Source organism: Lissotriton helveticus, chromosome 3_2, assembly GCF_964261635.1.
Source record: "Lissotriton helveticus chromosome 3_2, aLisHel1.1, whole genome shotgun sequence".
In the NCBI taxonomy this organism is placed as follows: Eukaryota; Metazoa; Chordata; class Amphibia; order Caudata; family Salamandridae; genus Lissotriton; species Lissotriton helveticus.
The window spans coordinates 266,109,046-266,128,947 of NC_136062.1; positions in this window are offsets into that span (position 1 = coordinate 266,109,046).

Consider the following 19,902-nt stretch of genomic DNA (forward strand, 5'->3'; position numbering starts at 1 on the left):
AAATAATAAATCCTATAAAGAAATATATATTTGTGTAGTCGTTGACAGTTATGTACATAGTGGGTTTTTAGACTGTTATTGTATTGTGTTACTAGTTATAGGCCTTTTCATACCAGATTTCTTTCCCTATGTATAACTAGTATAGTTTTGTCAATAGGGGTCCCCTACTTTCCAAACCATTTATTCTCATAGCCTGTTCTATGAGGGGATATTATGATTTATCTATAGACAACCAAAAAAAAAGCTATATTTTTTCAAAATAATAAATCCTATAAAGAAATATATATTTGTGTAGTCGTTGACAGTTATGTACATAGTGGGTTTTTAGACTGTTATTGTATTGTTTTACTAGTTATAGGCCTTTTCATACCAGATTTCTTTCCCTATGTATAACTAGTATAGTTTTGTCAATAGGGGTCCCCTACTTTCCAAACCATTTATTCTCATAGCCTGTTCTATGAGGGGATATTATGATTTATCTATAAACAACCCAAAAAAGCTATCTTTTTTCAAAATAATAAATGCTATAAAGAAATATATATTTGTGTAGTCGTTGACAGTTATGTACATAGTGGGTTTTTAGACTGTTATTGTATTGTGTTACTAGTTATAGGCATTTTCATACAAGATTTATTTCCCTATGTATAACTAGTATAGTTTTGTCAATAGGGGTCCCCTACTTTCCAAACCATTTATTCTCATAGCCTGTTCTATGAGGGGATATTATGATTTATCTATAGACAACCAAAAAAAAAGAAAAGCTATATTTTTTCAAAATAATAAATCCTACAAAGAAATATATATTTGTGTAGTCGTTGACAGTTATGTACATAGTGGGTTTTTAGACTGTTATTGTAGTGTGTTACTAGTTATAGGCCTTTTCATACCAGATTTCTTTCCCTATGTATAACTAGTATAGTTTTGTCACTAGGGGTCCCCTACTTTCCAAACCATTTATTCTCATAGCCTGTTCTATGAGGGGATATTATGATTTATCTATAGACAACCAAAACAAAAGCTATATTTTTTCAAAATAATAAATCCTATAAAGAAATATATATTTGTGTAGTCATTGACAGTTATGTACATAGTGGGTTTTTAGACTGTTATTGTATTGTGTTACTAGTTATAGGCCTTTTCATACCAGATTTCTTTCCCTATGTATAACTAGTATAGTTTTGTCAATAGGGGTCCCCTACTTTCCAAACCATTTATTCTCATAGCCTGTTCTATGAGGGGATATTATGATTTATCTATAGACAACCAAAAAAAATGCTTTATTTTTTCAAAATAATAAATCCTATAAAGAAATATATATTTGTGTAGTCGTTGACAGTTATGTACATAGTAGGTTTTTAGACTGGTATTGTATTGTGTTACTAGTTATAGGCCTTTTCATACCAGATTTCTTTCCCTATGTATAACTAGTATAGTTTTGTCAATAGGGGTCCCCTACTTTCCAAACCATTTATTCTCATAGCCTGTTCTATGAGGGGATATTATGATTTATCTATAGACAACCCAAAAAAACAAAGCTATATTTTTTCAAAATAATAAATCCTATAAAGAAATATATATTTGTGTAGTCATTGACAGTTATGTACATAGTGGGTTTTTAGACTGTTATTGTATTGTGTTACTAGTTATAGGCCTTTTCATACCAGATTTCTTTCTCTATGTATAACTAGTATAGTTTTGTCAATAGGGGTCCCCTATTTTCCAAACCATTTATTCTCATAGCCTGTTCTATGAGGGGATATTATGATTTATCTATAGACAACCAAAAAAAAAGCTATATTTTTTCAAAATATTAAATCCTATAAAGAAATATATATTTGTGTAGTCGTTGACAGTTATGTACATAGTGGGTTTTTAGACTGTTATTGTATTGTGTTACTAGTTATAGGCCTTTTCATACCAGATTTCTTTCCCTATGTATAACTAGTATAGTTTTGTCAATAGGGGTTCCCTTACTTTCCAAACCATTTATTCTCATAGCCTGTTCTATGAGGGGATATTATGATTTATCTATAAACAACCAAAAAAAAAGCTATATTTTTTCAAAATAATAAATGCTATAAAGAAATATATATTTGTGTAGTCGTTGACAGTTATGTACATAGTGGGTTTTTAGACTGTTATTGTATTGTGTTACTAGTTATAGGCCTTTTCATACCAGATTTCTTTCCCTATGTATAACTAGTATAGTTTTGTCACTAGGGGTCCCCTACTTTCCAAACCATTTATTCTCATAGCCTGTTCCATGAGGAGATATTATGATTTATCTATAGACAACCAAAAAAAAGCTATATTTTTTCAAAATAATAAATCCTATAAAGAAATATATATTTGTGTAGTCGTTGACAGTTATGTACATAGTGGGTTTTTAGACTGTTATTGTATTGTGTTACTAGTTATAGGCCTTTTCATACCAGATTTCTTTCCCTATGTATAACTAGTATAGTTTTGTCAATAGGGGTCCCCTACTTTCCAAACCATTTATTCTCATAGCGTGTCCTATGAGGGGATATTATGATTTATCTATAGACAACCAAAAAAAAAGCTATATTTTTTCAAAATAATAAATCCTATAAAGAAATATATATTTGTGTAGTCGTTGACAGTTATGTACATAGTGGGTTTTTAGACTGTTATTGTATTGTGTTACTAGTTATAGGCCTTTTCATACCAGATTTCTTTCCCTATGTATAACTAGTATAGTTTTGTCAATAGGGTTCCCCTAATTTCCAAACCATTTATTCTCATAGCCTGTACTATGAGGGGATATTATGATTTATCTATAGACAACCAAAAAAAAAGCTATCTTTTTTCAAAATAATAAATCCTATAAAGAAATATATATTTGTGTAGTCATTGACAGTTATGTACATAGTGGGTTTTTAGACTGTTATTGTATTGTGTTACTAGTTATAGGCCTTTTCATACCAGATTTCTTTCCCTATGTATAACTAGTATAGTTTTGTCAATAGGGGTCCCCTACTTTCCAAACCATGTATTCTCATAGCCTGTTCTATGAGGGGATATTATGATTTATCTATAGACAACCAAAAAAAAGCTATATTTTTTCAAAATAATAAATCCTATAAAGAAATATATATTTGTGTAGTCGTTGACAGTTATGTACATAGTGGGTTTTTAGACTGTTATTGTATTGTGTTACTAGTTATAGGCCTTTTCATACCAGATTTCTTTCCCTATGTATAACTAGTATAGTTTTGTCAATAGGGGTCCCCTACTTTCCAAACCATTTATTCTCATAGCCTGTTCTATGAGGGGATATTATGATTTATCTATAGACAACCAAAAAAAACAAAGCTATATTTTTTCAAAATAATAAATCCTATAAAGAAATATATATTGTTGTAGTCGTTGACAGTTATGTACATAGTGGGTTTTTAGACTGTTATTGTATTGTGTTACTAGTTATAGGGCTTTTCATACCAGATTTCTTTCCCTATGTATAACTAGTATAGTTTTGTCAATAGGGGTCCCCTACTTTCCAAACCATTTATTCTCATAGCCTGTTCTATGAGGGGATATTATGATTTATCTATAGACAACCAAAACAAAAGCTATATTTTTTCAAAATAATAAACCCTACAAAGAAATATATATTTGTGTAGTCGTTGACAGTTATGTACATAGTGGGTTTTTAGACTGTTATTGTATTGTGTTACTAGTTATAGGCCTTTTCATACCAGATTTCTTTCCCTATGTATAACTAGTATAGTTTTGTCAATAGGGGTCCCCTACTTTCCAAACCATTTATTCTCATTGCCTGTTCTATGAGGGGATATTATGATTTATCTATAGACAACCAAAAAAAAAGCTATATGTTTTCAAAATAATAAATCCTATAAAGAAATATGTATTTGTGTAGTCGTTGACAGTTATGTACATAGTGGGTTTTTAGACTGTTATTGTATTGTGTTACTAGTTATAGGCCTTTTCATACCAGATTTCTTTCCCTATGTATAACTAGTATAGTTTTGTCAATAGGGGTCCCCTACTTTCCAAACCATTTATTCTCATAGCCTGTTCTATGAGGGGATATTATGATTTATCTATAAACAACCAAAAAAAAGCTATATTTTTTCAAAATAATAAATGCTATAAAGAAATATATATTTGTGTAGTCGTTGACAGTTATGTACATAGTGGGTTTTTAGACTGTTATTGTATTGTGTTACTAGTTATAGGCCTTTTCATACCAGATTTCTTTCCCTATGTATAACTAGTATAGTTTTGTCAATAGGGGTCCCCTACTTTCCCAACCATTTATTCTCATAGCCTGTTCTATGAGGGGATATTATGATTTATCTATAGACAACCAAAAAAAAGCTTATATTTTTTCAAAATAATAAATAATATAAAGAAATATATATTTGTGTAGTCGTTGACAGTTACGTACATAGTGGGTTTTTAGACTGTTATTGTATTGTGTTACTAGTTATAGGCCTTTTCATACCAGATTTATTTCCCTATGTATAACTAGTATAGTTTTGTCAATAGGGGTCCCCTACTTTCCAAACCGTTTATTCTCATAGCCTGTTCTATGAGGGGATATTATGATTTATCTATAGACAACCCAAAAAAAAAAAGCTATATTTTTTCAAAATAATAAATCCTACAAAGAAATATATATTTGTGTAGTCGTTGACAGTTATGTACATAGTGGGTTTTTAGACTGTTATTGTAGTGTGTTACTAGTTATAGGCCTTTTCATACCAGATTTCTTTCCCTATGTATAACTAGTATAGTTTTGTCACTAGGGGTCCCCTACTTTCCAAACCATTTATTCTCATAGCCTGTTCTATGAGGGGATATTATGATTTATCTATAGATAACCAAAAAAAAAAGCTATATTTTTTCAAAATAATAAATCCTATAAAGAAATATATATTTGTGTAGTCGTTGACAGTTATGTACATAGTGGGTTTTTAGACTGTTATTGTATTGTGTTACTAGTTATAGGCCTTTTCATACCAGATTTCTTTCCCTATGTATAACTTGTATAGTTTTGTCAATAGGGGTCCCCTACTTTCCAAACCATTTATTCTCATAGCCTGTTCTATGAGGGGATATTATGATTTATCTATAGACAACCAAAAACAACAAAGCTATATTTTTTCAAAATAATAAATCCTATAAAGAAATATATATTTGTGTAGTCGTTGACAGTTATGTACATAGTGGGTTTTTAGACTGTTATTGTATTGTGTTACTAGTTATAGGCCTTTTCATACCAGATTTCTTTCCCTATGTATAACTAGTATAGTTTTCTCTATAGGGGTCCCCTACTTTCCAAACCATTTATTCTCATAGCCTGTTCTATGAGGGGATATTATGATTTATCTATAGACAACCAAAAAAAAGCTATATTTTTTCAAAATAATAAATCCTATAAAGAAATATATATTTGTGTAGTCGTTGACAGTTATGTACATAGTGGGTTTTTAGACTGTTATTGTATTGTGTTACTAGTTATAGGCCTTTTCATACCAGATTTCTTTCCCTATGTATAACTAGTATAGTTTTGTCAATAGGGGTCCCCTACTTTCCAAACCATTTATTCTCATAGCCTGTTCTATGAGGGGATATTATGATTTATCTATAGACAACCAAAAAAAACAAAGCTATATTTTTTCAAAATAATAAATCTTATAAAGAAATATATATTTGTGTAGTCGTTGACAGTTATGTACATAGTGGGTTTTTAGACTGTTATTGTATTGTGTTACTAGTTATAGGCCTTTTCATACCAGATTTCTTTCCCTATGTATAACTAGTATAGTTTTGTCAATAGGGGTCCCCTACTTTCCAAACCATTTATTCTCATAGCCTGTTCTATGAGGGGATATTATGATTTATCTATAGACAACCAAAAAAAAGCTATATTTTTTCAAAATAATAAATCCTATAAAGAAATATATATTTGTGTAGTCGTTGACAGTTATGTACATAGTGGGTTTTTAGACTGTTATTGTATTGTGTTACTAGCATGGTCAGCGACTAGCTGCCGCCTCCCCCCCAATCCGGCACCCAATACCCAGGAACGTGGACACGAGACGTCTTTACTTTTTGGAAGGCGGGCGCTAGTCGCCCGGCCGTATTTATTAAAGTATGAAATTAAAAAAGGTTTTAATTGCATAATCAACAATTTATACAAAAATTCAGCAGGACATTTAGTTACATACTCTTAGCAACAAGTTTGAGAGCCTGACTTTAACAAAACTCTAATACATGTTATTCCTAACTTATACTAAACATCCTCATCTAGAATTTTTGTACATTTCTGGCCATATGGCAGGGTCACTACCGGTGTCAGGTCTTACAAGCTGCGCCTCCCCTCTGGATGTGCGCATGCGCAGTGTTACCCCGGGAATTGCCCGGTCTACGCCCTGAACTCCATTTACCCACTAAAGGAGGGCCCTTACTCTGCGCCGGTGGCGTCATGAGTCCACGCGCGCGGGGTGGCTACCAGCCTAAGGAAAGCGTGAACTACTCCTACCCGCGCTCCTTTGCTTTGCAGCATCTATTACCTTGCCCCTGGAGTTGTGGGAGTGGCCCGCAGGCTCCTCCCCCTGGGCGGGAACCTCCATAGGATGATGCCCGCCCCCTTAGACCTCAAAATATGTGCTCACCGATAATGACCTTACCGCATGCCCCATACCTAATAAATACGACGACCTATGGGAAAAATTCTAAAGGACAGCTACACTGGCTAATAAAACAGTATCAACGTATAGCTACAAAGGGAAAAAAGGCCTAAAGACATCTAGCAATAAATACCGTACACTTCAAACAGTATCAACGTATAGCTACAAAGGGAAAAAAGGCCTAAAGACACATAGCATTAAATACAGTTCACTTCAAGCAGTATCAACGTATAGCTACAAAGGGAAAAAAGGCCTAAAGACACATAGCATTAAATACAGTTCACTTCAAACAGTATCAACGTATAGCTACAAAGGGAAAAAGGGCCTAAAGACACATAGCATTAAATACAGTTCACTTCACACATGACTTGCTAAAAGGGGGAAAAATTCCTAGACAAAAGCATCAACAAAATACACCAACCGTTCATCTCTATTACCCTGTGAGACCCGTGGACCGTACATCCAGAACTTACCCTCCAACCAGAGATAAGAACTGCTACCAAACTTTTTGTTCCAAGGGATGGTGGGTGGGAAAACAAAGCAGCCCCGAGCGCGGGGCACACCGTTTCGGCGAGGGAGCGTCCAGGGACAAGGGGGTCTCCTGGGCGCTCCCTATCTCTTTATTCCTGAGGGGCCAGGTGGCCCCTCCTCTAGCCCGCCCCCCCTGACCCGGACCCATTTCCCAGGATCCGGGTCAAGGGGGCCGCCAGCCAATCGGCGGTGGGCCGCGCCCCCCAGGGCACGCCCCCACCGCCGAGTGGCAACCAAGGAGACAGTGGGGGCGACGGTCGCCGCGCCGCCATGCGTGCGGGGGGGCCGAGGGCCCCCCCTTTTCACATGGTCAGCGACTAGCTGCCGCCTCCCCCCCAATCCGGCACCCAATACCCAGGAACGTGGACACGAGACGTCTTTACTTTTTGGAAGGCGGGCGCTAGTCGCCCGGCCGTATTTATTAAAGTATGAAATTAAAAAAGGTTTTAATTGCATAATCAACAATTTATACAAAAATTCAGCAGGACATTTAGTTACATACTCTTAGCAACAAGTTTGAGAGCCTGACTTTAACAAAACTCTAATACATGTTATTCCTAACTTATACTAAACATCCTCATCTAGAATTTTTGTACATTTCTGGCCATATGGCAGGGTCACTACCGGTGTCAGGTCTTACAAGCTGCGCCTCCCCTCTGGATGTGCGCATGCGCAGTGTTACCCCGGGAATTGCCCGGTCTACGCCCTGAACTCCATTTACCCACTAAAGGAGGGCCCTTACTCTGCGCCGGTGGCGTCATGAGTCCACGCGCGCGGGGTGGCTACCAGCCTAAGGAAAGCGTGAACTACTCCTACCCGCGCTCCTTTGCTTTGCAGCATCTATTACCTTGCCCCTGGAGTTGTGGGAGTGGCCCGCAGGCTCCTCCCCCTGGGCGGGAACCTCCATAGGATGATGCCCGCCCCCTCAGACCTCAAAATATGTGCTCACCGATAATGACCTTACCGCCACAGGCCAGCATTGTTAACCGACGATCTGGCCTCCCCCTGCCTAGGTCTACCCGACAAAGTTCTCCCTCTAGTAACCCCTTCCAGCCAGGCCCCGGCATCATCAGACCACAGGACCCTCCCTTCCTCCGTCACATGGACTCCCGTTACCAGGCAGAGCCAATACACCCATTACCAGGTAGAACCAATACACCCATGTTGGATCATCTGCAGGCCGAGTGGGGGCTTGAAATAGTTTGTCCCACTGTGTGTTGATCCCCTTTATCGAGTGATTCAACACCCTGACCGAGTCCCTGCCACCCCGGGATAAGTTGAGATCCTACCACCGTGCCACCCAAGTCCTGAAGACCCACCCACAGTGGAGAAGAACCCATCAATGAGTATTCGCCTCCCTAGTTTGGCCAATTCAGCCCCCCCTAGGTGAAGTATCACCGCTGACAGGAGGTCGGGCTGCTGAGCTATAAGTCCCTGAAAGAAGCTCCTGAACTGACCATGGCACAGACCCTCCAACCAACTCTTCCCTGTCCAGCGTCCAGCTTGTTGTTTGTGCTGGCCCATTGCAGCTCCACCACCTCTGGTGATGAGTCCCTCCCCTGCGTGACAGGTTTGAGAAAAACTGCAGCAACCAAGAAAAGACCAAGAAAACATGGGTGACAATTCCCACTTCCACCGTAGGGAATGGGTAGCACTTACACCTGCCAGGAGTACCTGGGCCCTTGGTGTCCTCTTTCTCGACGTTTGCTTCCCATTTTTTGTCCACCAGCTGTTGCTGTTGCGGTGTGGAGCACTCCTCCGATATCCGCCATGGACCCAGCCGTGACTGACGTAAGCATCCCTTGGGCTGTCCACCTGTTGCAGCCATTGTAATGTGGGGCACTCCAGGTATTCACCATGGACCCGGCCATACATAAACTGGAAAGATAGACACACACCATTAGTGTTCCGGCAATAACTGCTGTACACGCATTAACTTACATTACCATCAGTCGCTAAGTTTTAGATAATCTTAGTGCCAGGTCACCACACATTAACACGTCGACGGAAAATGTTAACCCTGGTAGGCTGTAAAATTGGCCTCCCATTTTCACAATCATTGTTACACGAGAAAGTTGTGCTGCGGGCGAGGACATCGCCTCTTAATTCTGGTTTTCTACCCACGTCTTTATGCATAGGATCTTATGTGCACAACAAGACAGCCTACTTAACAGTGCAGCATCCCATTCTTTGGCTAAAAGAATTAGCACAGCCCCATCTCCGCCAGGCCATACGCTGGCCCAAGGACCGTTTCCGCTCGCCACTTTGGCTTCTGGGAGATATCATCCCAGCCAACCGGACATGATCACATGGATCCCCAGAACTATCTGATGCCGCAACCAGGCTCTTGGGCCCCTTTTAGGTGCGACATCAGGGTGTGTATCACTATCAGGACCCCAATTAGTCTGTCCAAAGGCTCTAGGCCCTGTCTCCCTGCCATTCGTGGTTCCCCCACCATGTTATTAATACGTGGCTTTGGTACCCCCGTAGAGCTCAACGTATATGGTGCTAAATGACAGTGTGCTAAATAAGTTTCCACACTGTACATATTCGCCTCAAATCTCATCATAGGCTCAACGTATCTTGTGCCAATGTACTTGTGTGTGAAAATAAGTTTACTGACTGAACTAAAGGGGTGTGTTTAGTACAACTACTCCTATTTATTGGCATACCCCTGTTCTTTTCCATTTACTCATTCATGAGATTAAAGACTGGTAAAACAAGCTGCTCTATATTCCCTCATGACTTGGCTGAAGGCTGCACGCAATACAGCTAACCCTAGGATAGCTCACTAATAATGTTGACTTTAACCTATCATCCATGAAGGGTCCAACGGACAGGTGCAATGTTTGGACTGGTGCAAAGCCCCCCCTAGAATAGTCAACAGCACCTCATATGGTGCTTACCTCCACAGTGCAATAAATCATTAGTTATACCTTATCCGTGATTGTTTCCATGATTGTTCTAACTATCACCTCAGCAGACACCAATGATAGTCATTCTAGAGCGTCAAAATTTGACTTAGGTCAATGGCCGTTCTTTGGGTAGGCTAAGTAAGCAGCCACCATGGCTTGGATAACATATTGCAAGTGCCTGGAGCACATCAATAAAGGGGCCCAGGGATGAACACAACAAAGGCATATGTAACCCGGGCATCACGGCTATTAAGGAATGTATTTAACGCCCGCACCCGGGTGCTCCAAGGAAACTTGTAATCACCGTGCCCACGTTTTACAAACATGGTGCACATGAAACAGCCCATGCCATAATACAACACGTTCAACCACTGCAGAAAAGCGGTAATACGGAGCAAGGTAAAGTACAGGCCTCGCTCACTGTTTTGCACTGAAACTCCTGGCCGGTGCGCGCAGCGGCTCGGCCCACAAAGGTAAGACTACCCCCATTCCGTGCACTATTCCCAACTCTGAACTGTCACAGGCCGAGTGTGTGTAATTTGAGCGTGTGTAAGGCGCCCGGAAGGCGCTGCGGAGTGCGGACCCCCTTGATTTTTGTAATACTCCCTGGAACAGCAGTCGGAGAATACTTATAGCAGTACAGTGTAGTGATTGTTTTAAATTAATCGCGTACAAGATTGAATATCAGTACAGCCACACTGCACACGTCTCTGAACACAAAGCTGCCATTGTTGACAAAGTGCTTCCTGGAACCATACATGTTAATGATAGGGAAGCTCCTACTGTAGTTGCATCAATTAAGCAGTGCAAATCCCTCTAACCAGCTCGCCCACATTTACAATTGGCAATTACAAGCAAACCAAACTCGTTTGTGCCTCTCACCTTTATGAAACACAAGCAGAGAAAGTAACTGTCATAATATTGACTGTACACGTTATTTAAGAAAGAGAAAGCGGTAATTCATATGTCAGTGTAAATGTGAATAGAAATGGTAAACACAGATGAAGCATACATAAGAAGGGCGTGAATTGGTCTGTAGAGAATGTGTTAGCTGATCAGAACATGTAGGGTAACATTGTCAGTGTTGTCGCCTGAACGTTAATTATATCTCAGAAAAACATCCATTTAACGAGATGTAAACCATCCGCCTTGGAAGCCTGTGGAATGCCCGAAAAAACCACGCGGTGTCGAGAGAAATATGCACAGCAGGAGCAGCATTCTGTTATCTACTGGTGTTTAACCCACTTTAGCGCGTAATCCCATAACACGTCACTCACGCCCCACCTAGGCTCATTGTAATGCTGAAGGGAAAATCACAAAGGAGAGACTCAAACTACCTATTTCTCTGACCTGCATCGCACTAAAGAAGCAATTCTAAAATAACCGGCTTCTCAACCGTACACTTGCAACAGCTGTGTTCTCCACTTAAATGGAAGGTGGTATACCCTATCCGTGAATGGTTCCATGGTTGTTCCAACTACCACCTAGCAGGCCGCTGATAGTCGTTCTATAATTTGAACCCAGGAAGGCAGGTCTACTGCTGCATACCATAAGCCGCTCTGCTCAGTCGGTCATTGCCAGTAACTTATCCTCACCACTCTTCGGCCCTATGTGACATATGGAATAGATTACCATGCAAACCACCATATGGAATTAACTCTGGCTGTTAGCATACCAGTGATACCAAACACGTGCCCCCTGTGAAGATCGAACTCACGACCTTCGGGTTACGAGAGAGACGCGCAGCCTATTGCGCTAAGACGGCTCTGCATCTTTGTTAAGTTGACGGGAGCAGAGAAGGGACATAAGGGTGAAAGGCACGAACCCAAGAGAGGGCCAAGAGAAGGGTGTTCTTCGTTTTAGCCACCAAAATTACGTCTCGCTGACCAAGTCCCACCCTTTGGGCCCCGTCTGTTTGTATCTCACCCCCCTCCTTCCGGGTCCCTGTCTGTCGGCTGCTCCCACCAATGCGAACCCGAAGCACAAGCTGCACGGGATGTTCGAACCCCCCTCCCGTCGTGGAATGACAACCCCGGAGTATCACAGCATCTGGCATCCCCATTGCAGACGCTCAGTTCGATGGACCTTATCTAGAGTCTATGAATTACCCATTAAGGAGGGGATAAAGACTGCCACAACCTCTGCTAATAAAGGAATACCTAAAATATATGCCACCATTCCTTTGCCATTGAAAGCTCACCATCGAAAAAGTTGCCTCCTGCTCACTGTGCAGTTTGGGTAGTTACATTTTTTAAGTTTCTTGAAAACCCTTTATTTGACATACTTTCGCTTTACTTGGTGGGAAATGCATTGCCTTTTTATTTTAAACCTACACGCATTTTTTGGCGTCGTCATCGAGACTCGAACCCAGATCCCCAGGTCCGAGGTCGAGCGCCCTAACCGTTAGGCCAACTCCTCTCCTGGGGTCATGCAGTTAAAAGATAGCGAGAGGAGTCAAGGGGCTGGTGGAGGGGGAAACCCGAGCTCGAAGCTGTGCCCCCCGAGATTACACTCTAAGAAAGCCATCACTGGGCGGGATGCAGCCGCCAGTCTCCTCCAGCACAAGACCTCCTAGACGCAGCTCACTGTGCCAGAAGCGCTCAGCAGCGAGTCCAGGAAACCCCGTCCCTGAGCCGTCCCACGATGGCAGTGGACAATCATCTGTCGTATGACCAGCACATCTCAGGGTGCCTTTATTATACCGTGGGAGAATTCCAGCTGTCCCGCGCACTCGAGAACACCAGCACTTCCAACCAATGGCTACATGCATTTCAGGCTCCCTGTTTTCGTCCCTCCTGCGCCCGTGCCCATCCGCCAATCGTGCGTTTGGTGAAACTGCAAAGTCCACAGCCAATTCTACAAGCGGCGCCAGGAATACATCACTTCAAAAGCTCCAGTTGACCAAACTGCGACCCGAAAATCTGTGGCGAATTTCAGAGCCAAACCCAGATGAAAAACGATCCGTCAAATTGCAATTCCCTCACTGTCCCCCATTGAAACACCGAAACACTATGCGTATCGAGTGTTCCGGCCAGAATTGGCCGCGATTGCAACAACATCACGTAAAGGGTCACAAAAAGAGCGCCAAACCTATACACTCGTCACAAAGATACTAACACCCCCACCTACTCCAGACAAGATCGAGATCGCTTGCCAACCACCCTGGACCGTTTGACAAACCTTCACACATATAGCGCGCACCAGACTCGGAGAGAACAGACACACAGCCAACGTCCTCCCCGCTCCTCAACATTCACAACCAAGAGCCGTCCCGCTACGCAAGGGAAAACCCGCACTAACATCGCATGCCGAGCCCATACTTAACTTGCGCCAAAGTACACTCCGCCACGACCCATCCTCAATCCGGATCCTTCCTTGGGCGGAAAACTGGTCCCCCGGTCCCTCTGTTCCTCGTGGAGCGTCCCATTCCTCGTGGAGCGTCCCCTTGTCCCATTGTCCCGTCCCACGCAGGAGCACCGCAGCCCTTCGCCAAAACTGCTCCTGTTAACGGATTATTCTCTCCTCAGCGCTGGTCCCACACCGGAAAAAGGTGACCTGTAAGAAAAATGAAAGAAATTACCAAAACAAAGCAGCCCCGAGCGCGGGGCACACCGTTTCGGCGAGGGAGCGTCCAGGGACAAGGGGGTCTCCTGGGCGCTCCCTATCTCTTTATTCCTGAGGGGCCAGGTGGCCCCTCCTCTAGCCCGCCCCCCCTGACCCGGACCCATTTCCCAGGATCCGGGTCAAGGGGGCCGCCAGCCAATCGGCGGTGGGCCGCGCCCCCCAGGGCACGCCCCCACCGCCGAGTGGCAACCAAGGAGACAGTGGGGGCGACGGTCGCCGCGCCGCCATGCGTGCGGGGGGGCCGAGGGCCCCCCCTTTTCATTATAGGCCTTTTCATACCAGATTTCTTTCCCTATGTATAACTAGTATAGTTTTGTCAATAGGGGTCCCCTACTTTCCCTATCATTTATTCTCATAGCCTGTTCTATGAGGGGATATTATGATTTATCTATAGACAACCAAAAAAAAAGTTATATTTTTTCAAAATAATAAATAATATAAAGAAATATATATTTGTGTAGTCGTTGACAGTTACGTACATAGTGGGTTTTTAGACTGTTATTGTATTGTGTTACTAGTTATAGGCCTTTTCATACCAGATTTATTTCCCTATGTATAACTAGTATAGTTTTGTCAATAGGGGTCCCCTACTTTCCAAACCATTTATTCTCATAGCCTGTTCTATGAGGGGATATTATGATTTATCTATAGACAACCCAAAAAAAAAAAGCTATATTTTTTCAAAATAATAAATCCTACAAAGAAATATATATTTGTGTAGTCGTTGACAGTTATGTACATAGTGGGTTTTTAGACTGTTATTGTAGTGTGTTACTAGTTATAGGCCTTTTCATACCAGATTTCTTTCCCTATGTATAACTAGTATAATTTTGTCATTAGGGGTCCCCTACTTTCCAAACCATTTATTCTCATAGCCTGTTCTATGAGGGGATATTATGATTTATCTATAGATAACCAAAGAAAAAGCTATATTTTTTCAAAATAATAAATCCTATAAAGAAATATATATTTGTGTAGTCGTTGACAGTTATGTACATAGTGGGTTTTTAGACTGTTATTGTATTGTGTTACTAGTTATAGGCCTTTTCATACCAGATTTCTTTCCCTATGTATAACTTGTATAGTTTTGTCAATAGGGGTCCCCTACTTTCCAAACCATTTATTCTCATAGCCTGTTCTATGAGGGGATATTATGATTTATCTATAGACAACCAAAAACAACAAAGCTATATTTTTTCAAAATAATAAATCCTATAAAGAAATATATATTTGTGTAGTCGTTGACAGTTATGTACATAGTGGGTTTTTAGACTGTTATTGTATTGTGTTACTAGTTATAGGCCTTTTCATACCAGATTTCTTTCCCTATGTATAACTAGTATAGTTTTCTCTATAGGGGTCCCCTACTTTCCAAACCATTTATTCTCATAGCCTGTTCTATGAGGGGATATTATGATTTATCTATAGACAACCAAAAAAAAGCTATATTTTTTCAAAATAATAAATCCTATAAAGAAATATATATTTGTGTAGTCGTTGACAGTTATGTACATAGTGGGTTTTTAGACTGTTATTGTATTGTGTTACTAGTTATAGGCCTTTTCATACCAGATTTCTTTCCCTATGTATAACTAGTATAGTTTTGTCAATAGGGGTCCCCTACTTTCCAAACCATTTATTCTCATAGCCTGTTCTATGAGGGGATATTATGATTTATCTATAGACAACCAAAAAAAACAAAGCTATATTTTTTCAAAATAATAAATCCTATAAAGAAATATATATTTGTGTAGTCGTTGACAGTTATGTACATAGTGGGTTTTTAGACTGGTATTTTATTGTGTTACTAGTTATAGGCCTTTTCATACCAGATTTCTTTCCCTATGTATAACTAGTATAGTTTTGTCACTAGGGGTCCCCTACTTTCCAAACCATTTATTCTCATAGCCTGTTCTATGAGGGGATATTATGATTTATCTATAGACAACCAAAACAAAGCTATATTTTTTCAAAATAATAAATCCTATAAAGAAATATATATTTGTGTAGTCGTTGACAGTTATGTACATAGTGGGTTTTTAGACTGGTATTTTATTGTGTTACTAGTTATAGGCCTTTTCATACCAGATTTCTTTCCCTATGTATAACTAGTATAGTTTTGTCACTAGGGGTCCCCTACTTTCCAAACCATTTATTCTCATAGCCTGTTCTATGAGGGGATATTATGATTTATCTATAGACAACCAAAAAAAAGCTATATTTTTTCAAAATAATAAATCCTATAAAGAAATATATATTTGTGTAGTCGTTGACAGTTATGTACATAGTGGGTTTTTAGACTGTTATTGTATTGTGTTACTAGTTATAGGCCTTTTCATACCAGATTTCTTTCCCTATGTATAACTAGTATAGTTTTGTCAATAGGGTTCCCCTAATTTCCAAACCATTTATTCTCATAGCCTGTACTATGAGGGGATATTATGATTTATCTATATACAACCAAAAAAAAAGCTATCTTTTTTTCAAAATAATAAATCCTATAAAGAAATATATATTTGTGTAGTCGTTGACAGTTATGTACATAGTGGGTTTTTAGACTGTTATTGTATTGTATTACTAGTTATAGGCCTTTTCATACCAGATTTCTTTCCCTATGTATAACTAGTATAGTTTTGTCAATAGGGGTCCCCTACTTTCCAAACCATTTATTCTCATAGCCTGTTCTATGAGGGGATATTATGATTTATCTATAGACAACCAAAAAAAAAGCTATATTTTTTCAAAATAATAAATCCTATAAAGAAATATATATTTGTGTAGTCGTTGACAGTTATGTACATAGTGGGTTTTTAGACTGTTATTGTATTGTGTTACTAGTTATAGGCCTTTTCATACCAGATTTCTTTCCCTATGTATAACTAGTATAGTTTTGTCAATAGGGGTCCCCTACTTTCCAAACCATTTATTCTCATAGCCTGTTCTATGAGGGGATATTATGATTTATCTATAGACAACAAAAAAAAAAGCTATATTTTTTCAAAATAATAAATCCTATAAAGAAATATATATTTGTGTAGTCGTTGACAGTTATGTACATAGTGGGTTTTTAGACTGTTATTGTATTGTGTTACTAGTTATAGGCCTTTTCATACCAGATTTCTTTCCCTATGTATAACTAGTATAGTTTTGTCAATAGGGGTCCCCTACTTTCCAAACCATTTATTCTCATAGCCTGTTCTATGAGGGGATATTATGATTTATCTATAGACAACCAAAAAAAAAGCTATATTTTTTCAAAATAATAAATCCTATAAAGAAATATATATTTGTGTAGTCGTTGACAGTTATGTACATAGTGGGTTTTTAGACTGTTATTGTATTGTTTTACTAGTTATAGGCCTTTTCATACCAGATTTCTTTCCCTATGTATAACTAGTATAGTTTTGTCAATAGGGGTCCCCTACTTTCCAAACCATTTATTCTCATAGCCTGTTCTATGAGGGGATATTATGATTTATCTATAAACAACCCAAAAAAGCTATCTTTTTTCAAAATAATAAATGCTATAAAGAAATATATATTTGTGTAGTCGTTGACAGTTATGTACATAGTGGGTTTTTAGACTGTTATTGTATTGTGTTACTAGTTATAGGCATTTTCATACAAGATTTATTTCCCTATGTATAACTAGTATAGTTTTGTCAATAGGGGTCCCCTACTTTCCAAACCATTTATTCTCATAGCCTGTTCTATGAGGGGATATTATGATTTATCTATAGACAACCAAAAAAAAAGAAAAGCTATATTTTTTCAAAATAATAAATCCTACAAAGAAATATATATTTGTGTAGTCGTTGACAGTTATGTACATAGTGGGTTTTTAGACTGTTATTGTAGTGTGTTACTAGTTATAGGCCTTTTCATACCAGATTTCTTTCCCTATGTATAACTAGTATAGTTTTGTCACTAGGGGTCCCCTACTTTCCAAACCATTTATTCTCATAGCCTGTTCTATGAGGGGATATTATGATTTATCTATAGACAACCAAAACAAAAGCTATATTTTTTCAAAATAATAAATCCTATAAAGAAATATATATTTGTGTAGTCATTGACAGTTATGTACATAGTGGGTTTTTAGACTGTTATTGTATTGTGTTACTAGTTATAGGCCTTTTCATACCAGATTTCTTTCCCTATGTATAACTAGTATAGTTTTGTCAATAGGGGTCCCCTACTTTCCAAACCATTTATTCTCATAGCCTGTTCTATGAGGGGATATTATGATTTATCTATAGACAACCAAAAAAAATGCTTTATTTTTTCAAAATAATAAATCCTATAAAGAAATATATATTTGTGTAGTCGTTGACAGTTATGTACATAGTAGGTTTTTAGACTGGTATTGTATTGTGTTACTAGTTATAGGCCTTTTCATACCAGATTTCTTTCCCTATGTATAACTAGTATAGTTTTGTCAATAGGGGTCCCCTACTTTCCAAACCATTTATTCTCATAGCCTGTTCTATGAGGGGATATTATGATTTATCTATAGACAACCCAAAAAAACAAAGCTATATTTTTTCAAAATAATAAATCCTATAAAGAAATATATATTTGTGTAGTCATTGACAGTTATGTACATAGTGGGTTTTTAGACTGTTATTGTATTGTGTTACTAGTTATAGGCCTTTTCATACCAGATTTCTTTCTCTATGTATAACTAGTATAGTTTTGTCAATAGGGGTCCCCTATTTTCCAAACCATTTATTCTCATAGCCTGTTCTATGAGGGGATATTATGATTTATCTATAGACAACCAAAAAAAAAGCTATATTTTTTCAAAATAATAAATCCTATAAAGAAATATATATTTGTGTAGTCGTTGACAGTTATGTACATAGTGGGTTTTTAGACTGTTATTGTATTGTGTTACTAGTTATAGGCCTTTTCATACCAGATTTCTTTCCCTATGTATAACTAGTATAGTTTTGTCAATAGGGGTCCCCTACTTTCCAAACCATTTATTCTCATAGCCTGTTCTATGAGGGGATATTATGATTTATCTATAAACAACCAAAAAAAAAGCTATCTTTTTTCAAAATAATAAATGCTATAAAGAAATATATATTTGTGTAGTCGTTGACAGTTATGTACATAGTGGGTTTTTAGACTGTTATTGTATTGTGTTACTAGTTATAGGCCTTTTCATACCAGATTTATTTCCCTATGTATAACTAGTATAGTTTTGTCAATAGGGGTCCCCTACTTTCCAAACCATTTATTCTCATAGCCTGTTCTATGAGGGGATATTATGATTTATCTATAGACAACCAAAAAAAAAGCTATATTTTTTCAAAATAATAAATCCCATAAAGAAATATATATTTGTGTAGTCGTTGACAGTTACGTACATAGTGGGTTTTTAGACTGTTATTGTATTGTGTTACTAGTTATAGGCCTTTTCATACCAGATTTATTTCCCTATGTATAACTAGTATAGTTTTGTCAATAGGGGTCCCCTACTTTCCAAACCATTTATTCTCATAGCCTGTTCTATGAGGGGATATTATGATTTATCTATAGACAACCCAAAAAAAAAAAGCTATATTTTTTCAAAATAATAAATCCTACAAAGAAATATATATTTGTGTAGTCGTTGACAGTTATGTACATAGTGGGTTTTTAGACTGTTATTGTAGTGTGTTACTAGTTATAGGCCTTTTCATACCAGATTTCTTTCCCTATGTATAACTAGTATAGTTTTGTCACTAGGGGTCCCCTACTTTCCAAACCATTTATTCTCATAGCCTGTTCTATGAGGGGATATTATGATTTATCTATAGACAACCAAAAAAAAGCTATATTTTTTCAAAATAATAAATCCTATAAAGAAATATATATTTGTGTAGTCGTTGACAGTTATGTACATAGTGGGTTTTTAGACTGTTATTGTAGTGTGTTACTAGTTATAGGCCTTTTCATACCAGATTTCTTTCCCTATGTATAACTAGTATAGTTTTGTCAATAGGGGTCCCCTACTTTCCAAACCATTTATTCTCATAGCCTGTTCTATGAGGGGATATTATGATTTATCTATAGACAACCAAAAAAAAGCTATATTTTTTCAAAATAATAAATCCTATAAAGAAATATATATTTGTGTAGTCGTTGACAGTTATGTACATAGT